Source organism: Triticum urartu, chromosome 5, assembly GCF_003073215.2.
Source record: "Triticum urartu cultivar G1812 chromosome 5, Tu2.1, whole genome shotgun sequence".
Taxonomy (NCBI): Eukaryota; Viridiplantae; Streptophyta; class Magnoliopsida; order Poales; family Poaceae; genus Triticum; species Triticum urartu.
Window position 1 is genome coordinate 145,556,149 of NC_053026.1, and position 16,131 is coordinate 145,572,279.

The 16,131-nt window shown below is 45.7% G+C and overlaps 1 pseudogene; it reads right to left on the reverse strand.

Moving 5' to 3' along the window:
* Positions 1–15,780, reverse strand: part of LOC125506868 — a 31,615-nt pseudogene extending 15,835 nt beyond the window's left edge.
* Positions 15,781–16,131: the final 351 nt, after the last annotated feature.

Sequence of the window (16,131 nt, forward strand, 5' to 3'; positions counted from 1 at the left end):
AAAAACTGAGGAAAATACTTACGCTACTTTGGTGCATCACCCTTTCCTCTTCAAGGGAAAACCAACGCAGTGCTCAAGAGGTAGCAGCGCGTGGTTCAGCAACTCGCCGCTCCAGTTCAGCTCGATGAGGAGTGGCGAGTTGCTCCATGCCGGCACAGCGGCGAGCACACTGGTACGGGCGTCGTCGCTGCCGTGTCCTAGCGCGCCTCGCATGCCTGCGGCACGCCATGCAGGCAGAGATAGAAGCTGAGTGTGTGGAGAGCGACGAGTCAGTGGCCAGCTTCGCTGTGTCCGTTTCTATTATCGAGGAGAAGTAGAACACGGGAGGCTGCCGCCACTTGGGTCCCATGAAGGCCACCGCCGAGGCGACGACTGCGCATTCAGGTGATTTCTTTGCTTCTTCGTCTCTTCCGAGGACCTTCGTCGACCCCGCAAAGTGTCTGCCGGACATGAGGAAGACAAAGGGATCCGCGGGTGGCCATTTAGATTATGTACTCCCTCTCCAGCTGGCGGGAAATTTTTGTTCTAAGAATTGATAAATTGTATGTATCTATAACTAAAATAAGTCTAGAAACATCCATTTCTAGGACAAGTATTTCCGGACGAAGGGAGTATTAATTATACCAAGAGAGCCAGATTGGCACCGCTTAGTTCATGTAAATGTAATGAAATCCATCATGTGTATATGAAGATCCGGCTTTTTTATACGAAATCCTTCATGCTTATATGAAATCAGTCCGTGTTTGCATGAATTTCATCTGGTTGGTTAGAGTTGTGAAAATGTATGCTGTTGGCATTTGATGTCGTCCTCCGCGGAAGGAAGCGGGAGGAAATTTGCCGGCTGCCGTTGGAGATGCTCTTATGCTGGAAATAATAGAGTGACATCCAATCCATTTGAGTTAATTGCGTGTATGATTGTCCCTCTATAAAAAGTTAATTGCATGTACAGTGTACACGTGACTTGCAGGGTGGCTACAGCTTCATACAGAAAGTTAAAAAGAAACAAGTCCATCCTTAATCTTGTATTCTAAGTACTTTGTGGGTTCCACTGTCAGTACAGTAGCGAAAGAAGTATATATTAAATAAGTAACATATAATATAAAAATCTAAAGTTAAAGACAGAATTCGAACTCATGTCATCACGTCGCGAGCATCCGACGCTAACCGGTCCAGCACATTTTTGTTGTAGACCATGCTGGAGATATATCTCCATGTCTACTCTTATACTCCATCCGTTCCTAAATATTTATCTTTTTCAGATTTCAAATGGACTACCACATATGGATGTGTATGTAGACATATTTTAGAGTGTAGATTCACTCATTTTGCTCCATATGTAGTCACTTGTTGAAATCTCTAAAAAGACAAATATTTAGGAACGGAGGGAGTAGAAAACAGAGTTGGTGATGATGGCGTGCGTGCCATCCTGCAATATAGGCCGTCGGATTCATATCTAACGGATAGGAAGAAAACTATGGCAATTTTGCAAAAATATACCCACACCCCTCTCCACGTTCGCAAATACGGCCTTCCCTCGTTCATTCTTTTCTCTCACAAGATAAACTACTCATAGAAATGCATCTTGATGTTCCGTGCAATGCACGGGCATCTAGCTAGTTTCTTTTAAAATAGTTACTGCGATAATTGGGTTGAACTGATATATTTTATGTCTGCCCCGAATGATTTTAGATTCACTAGTAGTAACAAAGAAAAGGTTACCTTGTTAATTAACAGAAAATAGGGTGAAAACTATCACATGAGGCCGGTAAAAATGAGGCACACTGGGTTCAGCGTCATCGTTACTACAGCTGTGTGCGCGCGAGAAGTCTACATATCGAGGGGGCTACTGAGCGAGGCACAGAGACACAATGTTCGAGAGAGAAACCAATTGACAGACTACGATTAGATCGAGTTGTCACCCTTCTGCTATCATTGTTGGGGTGGGGGGAGGGGGATGGAGAGAAAGACGTATCGAGAGTGTGCCCGGTAGGCACAAAGGCACAACTAGCAAGTGTGTGTATGTGTGTGTGTGTGTGTTTGAAAGAGGAGTAGATAGATTACTATCAAGATCGAGGTGCCGCCCTACTCCTTCGGTGTCGGGTAGTGTGTGTGTGTGTGTGCGTGTGAGAAGCCATTCGATAGATTAGTATCAAGATCGAGGTGTCACCCTACTCCTTCGATGTTGGGAAGTGTGTGTGTGTGTGATTGTGTGGGTGTGGGTGTGTGTGTCGGGGGGGGGGGGCAGTGACACTCACATATCCCTACTCTGATAAAAAACAGAGTTGGTGATGATGGTGTTCCTTCAATCCTGCAATATAGGCCATCCGAATTATACCCGACGGATATGAAGGAAACTGTGGCAATTTTGCAAAAATATACCCACACCCCTCTCCACATTTTCAAATAAGGCATTCCCTCATTCATCCTTTTCTCCCACAAGATAAACTACTCATACAAATGCATCTTGATGTTCAGTGCAACGCATGGGCATCTTGCTAGTATGGAGAAGGAGTTTGTGTGACACATATCTGGCTATATTAAGGCATAGGTAGATAGCATTTGTGCGAAGCATACTTAAAGCATCACGAAGATAAACAAAATTGTGTGCATGCAAGTGCAGGAAAAAATGAAGCGAGAAACAATGTGTGTGTGCATGCGCGTGCGTGTGTGTGTGAGAGAGAGAGGGAGAGAGAGAGAGAGCGAAATCTCAAAACAAAAGGTGCTCTGTTGGAATCCCATTGTATGTATTCATATGGTTTCGGAACTCGAGTTAACCTTAGGCATATGTGTGAGAGACATTATTATACTTTGAGACATTAGTGGCTATGGGTGGGCGGAATTAAAGGGGTAGGCGTGTTCAACAGAGAGAGCGTGCGTGTTTCTGTGTGGGAGACTTGTAGGACGCGGTAGAAAGACGAATTCTAACCTTGACGGACACGTGTGTGATTCCGATGCCCACAGGGAAATGAGATATGTATGCGTGTGAGAGAGATTGCACAATTCATTCACGTATCACTATCTACGATCGTGGACGTGCATCGCTTGAACATAAATCAATATCTACTTCGTATCGTGGCCAAAGGTATAATATCGATTCAACGCTATAAAGATTGGACACTCACGTATCACATTTTTTCTATTTAAATAAACCTTTTCAGTTGTGCATGCCAAAGTTACAGTGATGTTTCTTCAAACAACCAATGTAGCTATCATGTACATGCACCATTGTTACTCTTGCATTCAAAATCATTAGTCTTGGATGATTTAAGGTTCTATTATGAAGTAATATATGTAATATTCATATATGAATTCAACGGGTACACAATTTATGAAATGGAGGCTATGTAATCATATGAGGTAACACTTTTAAGTAGCGGACTACAATATCCATTTCTTTTTGTGCGCCTCTACACTTAGACGTCAATGCATTATGTTTAAAGTAAATAACCAATTGCACTAAATTATCTATTTACACGAGAACTACATAGGATGAGCGTTTGATCGCTTTTTTTGTGAACGTGCCACTACACCCGTACAATTGGCCGCGCCCGTGTGAACGTCCAAGTTATTTGTGCATCATCCCGAGTTATTGTCTTTTTTCTGGGGTGGACTTCACACCATTTATTAACTGCTGACGCGTGCCCCGTGTACATAGTCTCGCATGACCTTCCCGCTAGCACGGTCCAAAATTAGTTGAAACTGGATACGAACGATCCCGCGGGCGGCAAAATCTCCCGCCTCCTTCTAAAGTTTCCGCCACCTTAGTCTTTAGCATGCGAAATTCCCCTTTTCTCCTTGGTGCACGGAAACCAATAGTTACAATACCGCCGTCATCTACATAATAGGTCGGGGCTGATTTGGTAACTTCCGGTTCCCCCCACTACACGGCACCCCCATTTCCTCTCCCCCTCCCGCAAAAATGACTAACTCCACAGCACCAGAGCATCTCACATCACGCCGTCCGTACTTCATTAACCTTTCTCCCCTCCCCTCTCGAAACCCTAGACTGCTCATCTACCGGCGTACCAGAGCCCATCCACTGCCAGCGGTGTCCACCTCGCCGGATCTGCTTCTACGGCCGCATCTAACCCTCCCACCTCCCCTAGAAACAAGTAGACTGCTCATCCACCACTGTACCACAACCCAGTCCGTGTCGACCTTGTCCATGGTGCCAGATCTGCTTCGTCGGTACTCTCGTCAACCGCAGTGCATCAGCAGCGGCTCATTCGTACTCCCCACCGGAGACGCTTCGTCCACCCCCCGGAGCCGCCCCACCGATGCCCCCGTCGATGGCCTCTGATCCTCTTCGCCGACACCTTCCTCAACCCTACCGGAGCCGCTTCGCCGACACCATCTGGAGTAGCTTCGCCTATACCATTTTCAACCCTACCGGGGCCGCTTTGCCAACTCACAAGTCCACGGCCTCAAATCCGCTTCCTCGCACCCTCATCCAACCTACCGGAGCAGCTTCTGACGCCCCGTCCACGGCCGCAGATCCGCATCGTCGACACCATCCTTAACGCAACCACCGGAGCAGCTTCACCTACGCCCTCGTCCACGGCCACAGATCCGCTTCGCCCACACCGTAGTCCACCCTATCGGAGCAGCTTCACCTACGCCCTACTCCACAGTTCTAGATCTCCTTACCGGACCCCGACAGCCAGCGCAGAGTCATCACCCTTGACGTTTCTAACCTGATTCCCACTGTCTGGCAAGATGCCAAGCACCCGCCACGGCCTAGGTACTTGTCACCTTTAAACTCGTCCAACATCACCTGCCCGATGTACTTCAAATATACTAATAGGTCGCTGTTACCTGTTATGCAGCTGGCAAAAACTACAAGGACGATGTTTCTTCTGGATCTAACAGCTTGGCCAACCAAGATCTTGGACCGAGGCATTGCTATGATCTAGTAAGCGTGTCTCTCTCTCTCTCTCTCTTGTATTGTTCTGTGCCTGCCAGCGTGCTTTGCTAGGATTTTCGACCAGTAATCCCTTTGTGCAGACAATGATTTCTACTACTGGCTGCTAAATTAGATATGTAGATGCCATACATGATACTACCTCGTACCTCCGTTCCTAAATATAAGACTTTCTAGAGATTCCACTATAGGCTACATACGGAGCAAAATGAGTGAATCTACACTCGAAAATGCATCTATATACATCTGTATGTGGTCCATACTGGAATCTCTACATAGACATATATTTAGGAACAGAGGCAGTACATTACACAAAATCGTAGGTGGCATGTAGGAATTCTAGTACACTACATTAGGCTCCCTTAGAGTGATTGCTAGTCCAGCACACAGAGTCATGGCTAGTTTATGCTACACACACAATCATTAATTGGTGGTTTAAATATGCACAAGGGATATGCAATGTATTATCATGTAGAGATATCTGAAATTAACCGTGTCAACTTGCGGATAGGGTTACACAATGAAAAAGTACAAGATGCATGTGGCAATTTCATGGAACATCGCAAAAAAAGGAGAGCCAGTGATGAGCCTATACAGTGTTCTATGGTACGCCACTCCTACATTGCAATCATCGTGACATGTTATTTGTATGTCAGTTCTATTGGCCAAGTTTCTTAGGGACAGTTATTACGTGTTATCCTAAGAAAATAAGCACCTGTGAATATAAGCTCCATGTAATAAGCCAACCAGTTCTTTTCATTGTGTTTTCAGCTTATCTTTGGTATGATCAGTGAAAAGTCTAGATTGCATTATATTTTTTCATTCTGCTGCCCATATGAAAATTAATTTGACTTGCAAACATCACAAATTGAACCCAGTACAGTAATTAATATGATAGGAAAACATACCTTCACTATTTGCTCAAAATGCAAATACAAAGATACCATCTACTTGGCACAATCTACTTTGGTCAATGTTTTCCATAGAGATCCCATTGCCTAATTTAAACGAAAAACGCATGGACCACATTTAAATGAAGAACAATAATTTATTGAAATTCGATGGTCCAAGTGGTTGGTTATTATCATATAGCAGCACCACCTGAAAGCATCATATAGCAGCAGCAGCTCATAGCAACTCATCATACAACAGCAACAACAGTGTGCAATTCATCATATACCAGCAGTAGCTCATAGCAATTCATCATATAGCAGCAGCAGGAGCAGCTCATAGCAATTCATCATATAGCAGCAGCAAGAGCAGCTCATAGCAATTCATCATATAGCAGCAACAGGGGAAGCTCATAGCAATTCATCATATATCATCAGCAGGAGCAGCTCATAGCAATTCATCATACAGCAGCAGCAGGAGCAGCTTATAGCAACTCATCACATAGCAGCAACAGCTCATAGCAATTCATCATATAGCAGCAGCAGCTCATAGCAATTCATCATATAGCAGCAGCAACTCATTGCAATTCATCATATAGCAACAGCAGGAGCAGCTCATAGCAATGCATCATATAGCAGCAGCATAAGCAACTCATAGCAATTCATCGTATAGTGGATCAGAATGAAAATTTGGCAAAAAATCAGAGGAGATCCTCACCTTGTTGGATGAGCTCATCCTTCAACAACATCTCAAGGCCACGTCCTGGGAGGTGGGGAGGGTGAATAAGGTGCCTTCTGTCATAGTGTGGCATCAGCCGTAGTTGTGCAGCGCCTGCCGGAGTAGTGCGTTGGACGAACCACAGTGGAGCAGCTGCTGGAGACCATGAGAATGAGGGGCGGCACCAGAGGGAGGAGCAGCCAGGGAGATTTGCCCCTACCTGCCGGCCATGTAGCCTAGCTGGACAGAGCATCATCGAGGACCAGGCCACATGGGACCAGTGGCGATGGCTTGCTGGAGGAACCCTAGTGCTGCAGGCAGGGTATCGAGGTAGAGGGAAAGGGGAGAGGAGATGCAAGCGGGCAGGGCAATGAATGCTTGCGTGTTTGTTTTTACTTGAGGGTGAGGTGTGACGCGGGTGTCACCAGTTGCATTTTGAGTGTAATATAGGCAGACAACATAGTCATTTCACTATTCCCCTTCCCTTCAATTTTTAGTGAGGTTCTACCCGAAACACCCCCCTCCAAAGCGAAATTAGTTAAGCCCAAGCCCATAACTCAAAAATGACTTCTTTACATCTTTTATGGCTTATTTTGACAATAAGCCCTGAAAAGGCGGAATAGAACTGGCCCTTGACCTGCAATTCAATTGTGCGTGGAATGATGAATCACTCCTGCCTGCTATAGTGTACATTTAGGCATCATCATACATGGCATAACCTAATACATGTGCATTCCATTGTAGAATCTGGAATATGCAATGTTTAAATTAGTTCATACGTTGCACATGATGTTTAAATTCCCCTTAAATATGGTCAGTCGCGTGATGGTCTTTAAGCCTCATTCTTTGCTTCTTTTCTTGATATGTAAGATTTGCTCACACATTTGTTCAATTGCTTGTTTGCATCAGCCAGCCATACTAGGACTGTTTGCTTTGATTACTTGCTGTTCTTGACCTAACACTCTAACAGAGCTTGTCAACGATTTAAAAACTAAGGGCTGCTGTAGTGGAGCCTTTTCTAACTCATAGGTGGCATAAAGGTTTGGCTGTACACTAAAGTAGGCTCACCAAGAGTACCTGGAGATCCAGTTCGAAGGTATGCCTAGTTTTTACATAGTGTAGACATAGTAAATGCTCGTTTCATTGTGTGAAAGTGCAAGAGATGCGGCATGTTTCATTATGTAGTGTTGTTTTGTTATAATCTCATCCTTTTGTGTTCACAGACTGGAAAGTATGCATATTTATCTTCCAAGGAGACAAGTAACTAGTTTGTGTCACCTTGCGGAGGAGGTGCAATGAAGATAAGATTGAGGATTTACAAGTACAAGATGTTAGGAAGGAGCCCTACAAGAGAAGTAGGAGCTGTGCTGAGCCTCTTCAACCTGTTAAGGTAAGTCACTGTATCCAACTCAACAGTTCAATTCATTGTTTGTTTCAGGCATAATTAATTTGCTCTTTTTAATTGCTTTATTTGTCCTCAGTAATGAGATGCCCAAAGAATGATGCCTGATGTTGGGTACTTGTATAACTATTAGTTGACATAATTAAAGGCCTTACCATTTAATTACTCTGCCGAAGTGTGCCTGAAGCTTTGAAGTCTATTAACCAACTATCATTGAATGTGGCTCACAATCTAGTTTATACTAGGCTAATGATTGCATAGTTTTGCTTGCTGTAGTATGTTTGTATGGAACCCTCTGCTGTTCATTATGCTTCCTAAGACATTAATTGAGCTACATAATGGCCAACTGCTTGCTTACTTCTACGCAATGTGTTGTCTAAATTTGTAACTTGTCTGTGTTTTGGATTGGGCCTCAACATCATGCTCCTCTGGTGAGCTAAGAGAGATTTCTGTATGAAGGCTACACAAACTATCTTTTTTATAATTTTTAAAATATCACCTGCTTATGCTTCATGACATGTAACATTATTGTTAGTCCTGTTTTTCCATGTACAAAATAGTCTGTCTTACACGCTTCACTGTTGTAACTATATTTTTGCCCTAGTCATGTGTACTTACAGAAACATTTCAGGATGAAGTGACATCAACACAAAGATCTGCGAGCAGTGCGGCATGGCCATTACCGAATGATTGTGGATTGGAATTGTAATGTGCTGATGTTCTCGAGCATCAACTAGAGGTGGCAAGACAACGTGTACATGATTTTGAACGTACAATCAACAAGTTGAGACTGGACATGCATGTATTAGATGCAGGAGTCAAAAAAATGAAACAAGACACTGAGGTAACAACGAATGAATTGGAGATTTTGCAGACTGAAATTTGTGCTATCTAAATCCGGCCAATCCTATTTTCTGAAGAGATTGTAGTTCAAATGGTAAGTTATGTCACGTCCATGATGTATGAGATGTATTTGCCTAGTGTATGTAATTTGATGTTTGTGTATGCTTTATTATCACTGGTGCCGAACCATAATGCCTAGTGGGTATAACCGGCTATAATTTCTTTATTGTATAGTGTAGGATTATTCTACGTTTCTCTGCCTTAGTCTCTTTATTGTATAGTGTATGTTTCTTAGAGGTGATAGTATAGAGTAGGATAATTCTTTGAATATGCTATGTCGTTCAAACGGGGGCCAACTCGCCCAAACGTTGTAGTGACCATGGCCGTCCACAGGCCGTATGATCCATGGGCCACCTACGTGACGGACGATCCATGGCCTTCTATGGGCTGTCGGATCTATGGGCCTTCTATGGGCTGTCGGATCCATGGGCCTTCTATGGGCCGTCGGATCAATGGGCCTTCTATGGGCCGTCGGGTCAATGGGCCTTCTATGTCCCGTAGGATCCATGGGCCGTCTATGGGTCGTCTCATCTATGGGCCTTGTACGGGCCGTATAAGGGGTCGTAAACGGGCTAGAGTTGGAATCGTTCGTTCATGGGCCAAGCATAACGGGTCGTCATTAATCGGCCGTATTAGATGACGCTATGAAAACGGCCCAACGTATTAACGGGCCACAAACGGGCCGACTATAACCATGGGCTAAATTGGCCCACAAGCAAAAAATGACAGTAATGGGCCGAAAGTAAACAAATGTTGGAAATGAGCCCAAGAGTAAATGGGCCCTGAGAAGGCTGAAAGATAACATGGGCTGGAAACGGCCCAACGGAATAATGGGCTGTTAATGGGTATGAAGTGTACACTGTTCATTACGGGCCAGTTTTACCACGTGCCGTTAATGGGCCGAGGGTTACTAAGGGCCTCATATGGGCCGAAAGACATCATGGGCCATACATGGGCCGGAAGTTAAAACAGGCTGGAATTATATTGGACGGCCTAGATGATGCTACTGGGCCTAATTCGGATAGGCCGTAAACGGGCCTTGGGTTAGCGGGCTGTAAATGGGCTATATGCGAACAGGCCGTTAATAGGCTTGCCATGGGCTGGCCCGCCACCTTTTGACCAAGTCAAATGGGCCGGCCTTTTCACAGGAATGGGCCTCTGTTGGGCCGTGCCACGTGTCGACGTATCATAGGCGCTTTGGGTCCAATGAGTGGATGACATCTATCCCAACGGCGAGCCGACACGTGTTTCCTCCAGCAAATGATGATTTTACACGTGGAAAAGCCCCATTGGTCGGGGCTGTTAATGGGTTATCGGATCCAAAACTGGACTCGATAGCTTAACGACGTTCCGTTACGGTGGATGCCACGTGTCGGTCACCCTTGACGAAAGCACTTCTATGACGTGCGATTTATCGTCATGGAAGTGGACACTTCCGTGATGATAATTTTTGTAATGTCATGGAACACTTCTACGACAGCACATGTATGACTATCTTGATTCTGTCATAAAATTGTCATGGATGTACATGCATGATAGAAAACGTGACCTACTGTGACAAACAAATATCATCACGGAAGTGAATTTTTTTTGTAGTGGTAGTATGACTCGTTGTTCAAATTCCTACTGACCAGAAAAGGTCCTTCCCAAGGTGGGGATAACTTGTGTGCATCAGTTTGATCCTGGATGAGCTGGAGCTCCAAGTCACCTTCTTGAAAGGTTCTAGGTCCTATTGGTAAATCGCCGAACAGGCTGCTGCTAAGTCATGATTTTCATCTAACAGGTCATGTGCATCCTGACGGGCTTGTTCGTTATCAGCTTCAACATAAGCCGGCATGCGGGGCGAGTCATGACGGATGTCACTAGGTGAGACTACCTCTGCTCCGTAAACCATGAAGAAAGGCGTATAACCCATAGACCTGTTAGGGGTAGTATTGATGCTCCATATCACAGAGGGCAACTCCTCCACCCAATAACACAGCGCCCGTTGTAAAGGAACCATAAGCCGGGGCTTGAGACCTTTCAAGATTTCCTGATTGTCTCGTTGAGCTTGACCATTGGATTGGGGGTGAGCTACTGATGAAATATCAAGCCGGATATGCTCACGTTGGCAGAATTCCTCCGTAGCACCCTTGGACATATTAGTACCATTGTCAGTTATAATGCTGTGTGGAAAGCCAAAATGAAAGATCACCTTTTTCATGAATTGAACCGTCGTGGCTGCATCACACTTACTAACCAGCTCTGCCTCAACCCACTTTGTGAATTTGTCAACTGCCACCAAAAGGTGTGTCTTTTATCTTTGGATCTTTTGAAAGGTCCAACCATGTCGAGCCCTCAGACTGCAAACGGCCAAGTAATTGGAATCATCCGCAATTCTTGAGCCGGCACGTGTGCCCGTCGTGAGAATTTCTGACAACCATCACACCTACTGACCAGATCCTCCGCATCAGCGTGAGCCGTCAGCCAGTAAAAACCATGACGGAAGGCTTTGGCTAAAAGAGACTTTGAACCGGCATGATGGCCACAATCTCCTTCATGGATTTCACGAAGAATTTCTTGACCTTCCTCAGGAGAGACACAACGTTGAAACGCCCCTATGACACTACGATGATGCAACTCACCATTGGAAATTTTCATTGATTTAGACCGCCGGGTTATCTGTCTAGCCAAGGTTTCATCCTTAGGCAACTCGCCCTGGGTCATATAAGCCAAATATGGCACTGTCCAATCTGGGATGACGTGAAGAGCCGCCACCAATTGTGCTTCCGGGTCTGGAACAGCCAATTCTTCCTCCGTAGGCAACTTGATAGAAGGGTTATGCAGAACATCTAAGAAAGTGTTAAGTGGAACCGTCTTATGCTGAGACCCCAGTCGGCTTAAAGCATCAGCCGCTTCATTCTTTCTGCGATCAATGTGTTCCACTTGGTAACCCTTGAAGTGTCCAGCAATGGCATCAACTTCACGGCGATAAGCCGCCATGAGAGGATCTTTGGAATCCCACTTGCCTGATACTTGTTGAGCCACCAAATCCGAGTCGCCAAATCACCTTACCTGGCTGAAGCTCATCTCCTTAGCCATCCGAAGACCAAGGAGCCAGGCCTCATACTCAGCTGCATTGTTAGTACAGGGAAACATCAACCGTAGCACATAACAAAATTTGTGACCTCGAGGGGAAGCTAATACAACTCCAGCCCCCGAGCCCACTAATTGCCTGGACCCATCAAAATGAATAGTCCAATATGTGTTGTCCGGCTTCTCTTCAGGCATCTGCAGCTCTGTCCAATCATTGATGAAATACACTAGTGCTTGAGATTTGATAGTAGTGCATGGCACATACTAAGTCATGAGGCCCAAGCTCAATGGCCAACTTGGCGACTCTTCCTGTGGCTTCTCTATTTTGAATGATATCTCCTAAAGGAGCAGAACTAACCACAGTGATGAGATGACCCTGAAAATATTGCTTAAGCTTCCGGCTCGCCATGAACACCCCATAAACTAGTTTCTGCCAATGTGGATATCTCTGCTTGGACTCAATAAGCACCTCACTGACGTAGTAAACCGGCCGTTGAACCGGATATTCCTTGCCAGCCTCTTTTTGCTCTACTACAATGGCCACACTGACATCACTTGTGTTAGCAGCCACATATAACAATAATGGCTCCTTATCAAAAGGAGCGGCAAGGACCAGCGGCTCAGCGAGATATCTCTTCAGTTCTTCAAAGGTGGCGTTAGCAGCATCATTCCAGACAAAATCGTCTGTATTCTTCATCATTTGATACAGCGGTATGGCCTTCTCACCTAACCGGCTTATGAACCAGCTTAAAGCAGCAATACGACCCGCCAAACGCTGAACATCATTGATGCACGCTGGCTTAGCCAAAGAAGTGATTGCTTTGATCTTCTCCGGGTTAGCCTCGATGCCTATGTTAGAAACCAGAAAACCCAAAAGCTTGCCTGCTGGTACTCCAAAAATGCACTTGGCTGGGTTAAGCATCATCTTGTAGACCCGGAGGTTATCAAAGGTTTCCTTCAGATCATCTATCAATGTCTCCTTCTCTCTAGACTTCACCACAATATCGTCCACATAAGCATGAACATTGCGCCCAATCTGATTGTGAAGACAGTTCTGCACGCATCGTTGATAAGTCGCCTGGGCACTCTTAAGCCCCAAAGGCATAGACACATAGTAGAAGGCTCCAAACGGAGTAATAAAAGCCGTCTTCTCCTGGTCCTTAACGGCCATATTGATCTGATGATAACCAGAATAAGCATCCAAAAAGCTCAAACGCTCAAAACCCGCCGTAGCATTAATGATTTGATCAATATGAGGAAGAGCAAAAGGATCAGCCGGACAAGCCTTGTTTAAGTCCGTGTAATCCACACACATACGCCAGGTGCCGTTCTTTTTAAGCACGAGCACCGGGTTAGCCAACCACTCTGGATGAAAAACTTCAATAATGAACCCGGCCGCCAAGAGCCGGGCCACTTCTTCACCAATGGCCTTGCGCCTCTCCTCATTGAACCGCCGAAGAAACTGTTTGACTGGCTTAAATTTTGGATCAATATTGAGAGTGTGCTCAGCGAGTTCTCTCGGTACACCCGGCATGTCAGAAGGTTTCCATGCAAAGATGTCCCGGTTCTCACGGATGAACTCGACGAGCGCGCTTTCCTATTTGGGATCTAGATTAGCACCGATACTAAACTGCTTAGATGAGTCACCTGGAACAAAATCGACAAGCTTGGTGTCATCAGCCGACTTAAACTTCAGCACCGTTTCATGTTATGTAGTTGGCTTTTTCAAAGATGTCATGTCCGCCGAGTCAACATTGTCCTTGTAGAACTTCAACTCCTCTGTTGCACAAACAGATTTAGCGTAAGCAGCATCGCCTTCCTCACATTCCAAGGCTATCTTCCGGCTCCCATGCACTATGATGGTGCCCTTATGACCCGGCATTTTAAGCTGCAAATAAACATAACATGGCCATGCTATGAACTTGGCATAAGCCGGTCGTCCAAATAGGGCGTGATACGGGCTCTTGATTTTGACCACCTCAAAAGTTAACTTCTCGGTCCTAGAATCATGCTCATCTCCAAAGGCTACTTCTAGTTCAATCTTACCCACTTAGTACGCCGACTTACCATGCACCACTCCATGGAAAACAGTGTTGGATGTCTTAAGATTTTTGTAAGTTAACCCCATGCGACGGAAAGTCTCATAATAGAGGATATTGATGGTACTGCTTCCGTCCATGAGTGCTTTAGTGAATTTATATCCACCAACCTGAGGTGCCACCACCAAAGCCAGGTGACCCGGATTGTCAACCCGGGGAGGGTGGTCTTCCCTACTCCATAGAATAGGATGCTCAGACCATCGCAAATAACGGGGGACTGCCGACTCAACAGCGTTCACATCCCTCTTATGAAGCTTCTGGTCCCGTCTGCACAAACTGGTGGTGAACACATGATACTGCCCACTATTCAATTGCTTTGGATTGCTCTGATATCCAAATTGCTACTGTTGCTGACCTCCCTAGCCAGATTGCTAATTATAGCTACCTTGGTTTCCTTGAGAGCCTTGAAAATTGGAATTTGAACCGCTGCCCGGGCCATGAAAACCGCCACCACCTGAGCTGCTGCCTGGCCCATGATTGGTATTGAACATGTTAGAGTTCTTGAAATCCTTCATGATCGTATAGTCCTTCCGTAGGTGAGTGGCCGGTTTCTGCTGAGTACCGTGCCTTGGACAGGTGATGTGGACTAGATCATGACCAAGGCATCCAAGAGTGGCGTTAATGCTATCACAAATGCTGAACCATTAGAGCATCCAAAGGAAGACAAGGGCAAAACCATTATCTTAGTTGGGAAGCTTCCGATGCCTATTTTGGGAGAAATGACACATCAGATTTCCAGCTGCAACCTCCCACCTAAGCCTAATTAATTCTGGAAGTCTCTAGCACTTTATAGAGGCCAGAAAATATGGTCTTTGAAGTCATCTTTCATTCAAAAAAACGGTGCATCATTTGAGGTCTTGACTCAAAAGTTGTGCAAGTTTCCATGCAAGTTGTCCAGGAATTTATTACAGCGCGAGGCTCAACAAGTTTGCTCCTGCTACAGCTTGGGGCTCACGAATTTACCCTTCATTTTGAGTTGTTTTCACACCTAACTAGTGTGTGCTTCTAGTATAAATACTCCGCAGCTATTCCATGTGAAGGGGGGATGAGATTTCTGAGTTTATGTTTGTAGACAGCCGGTGAGGTTGTGTTGTGCTGTGAGCACTAGTATCGTTGAGTGTTAGCTCGTGTGTGTGGATAGGAGGGCCTGTCCTCAATTCATATAGGATCCTTGTGGTTCCCTCTTGTGATTCTTCATAGGTTCACAAGCTTCATGGTTTGGGTTGCATCCTTGTAAACCAAGCTAGTTATCTCCTGCAATTTATCTAAGAGTGTTTCCTCTTGTTCTTGCCACTTGAGAGAAACAAAGTTTGTTGAAACAAGTTTCGAGTGAGTTTGTTGCTGCTCCTTGTGAGTTCTTTGGCATCGTGAAAGATCATTTCCGAGGCGTCTCGTATCATCTTGGCATCAGAGCTTTTGGTTGTTCGCGGTGCTATTTTCTCTCTTGCTAATTTTGTTCTTGAGAAGCTTCCATGGGTTCGAGGAGATCCAACAGTGTTGATGGTGTGCATGGAGGTAGGAACCTCGTGGAGGAGGAGCTGCCACTTCCCGTGTACGATCCAAGCTTGCAACCTGCCTATGTGTTGGCATTGGAGGATACACGACAGTATGTGTTGAACAAGGTGGAGAGGCGCATATCGGTTGTGGAGACCAACCTTGGCCGGAGAATCGACTCCCTCACCGAGGAACTCCGTCGAGATAGGCTTGCTGCACAGGGTCGACATCGACAAATCCCCGAACAGCAGGGCCAACGCCACCTTGAGGAGGGGCATGGAGAGCACAACTACGTCTACTCAGGTGATGCTCATAGCTACTACGCCGCACCACCTCGGCGTGCTCGCTACGACCAGTGAGGTGCTATTTGGGCGCCACCGTCGCCACCACGAGGTGGGCTTGCTGCACGGGGTCGACATCGACAACTCCCCATACAGCAGGACCACCATGGAGAGCATTGGAGCGACCACTCCGATGATGCTCAAAACTACTACGAGCCTCGACCACGACATGTTCATCATGATGGTCACGGAGAAGGCCAAGAAGGCTTTGCCATGGGAGGAAGAGGTCATGGGGGTGCTCATCGTGACCATGAAGATGATGGGATTGGTAAATTCAAACTTACCATA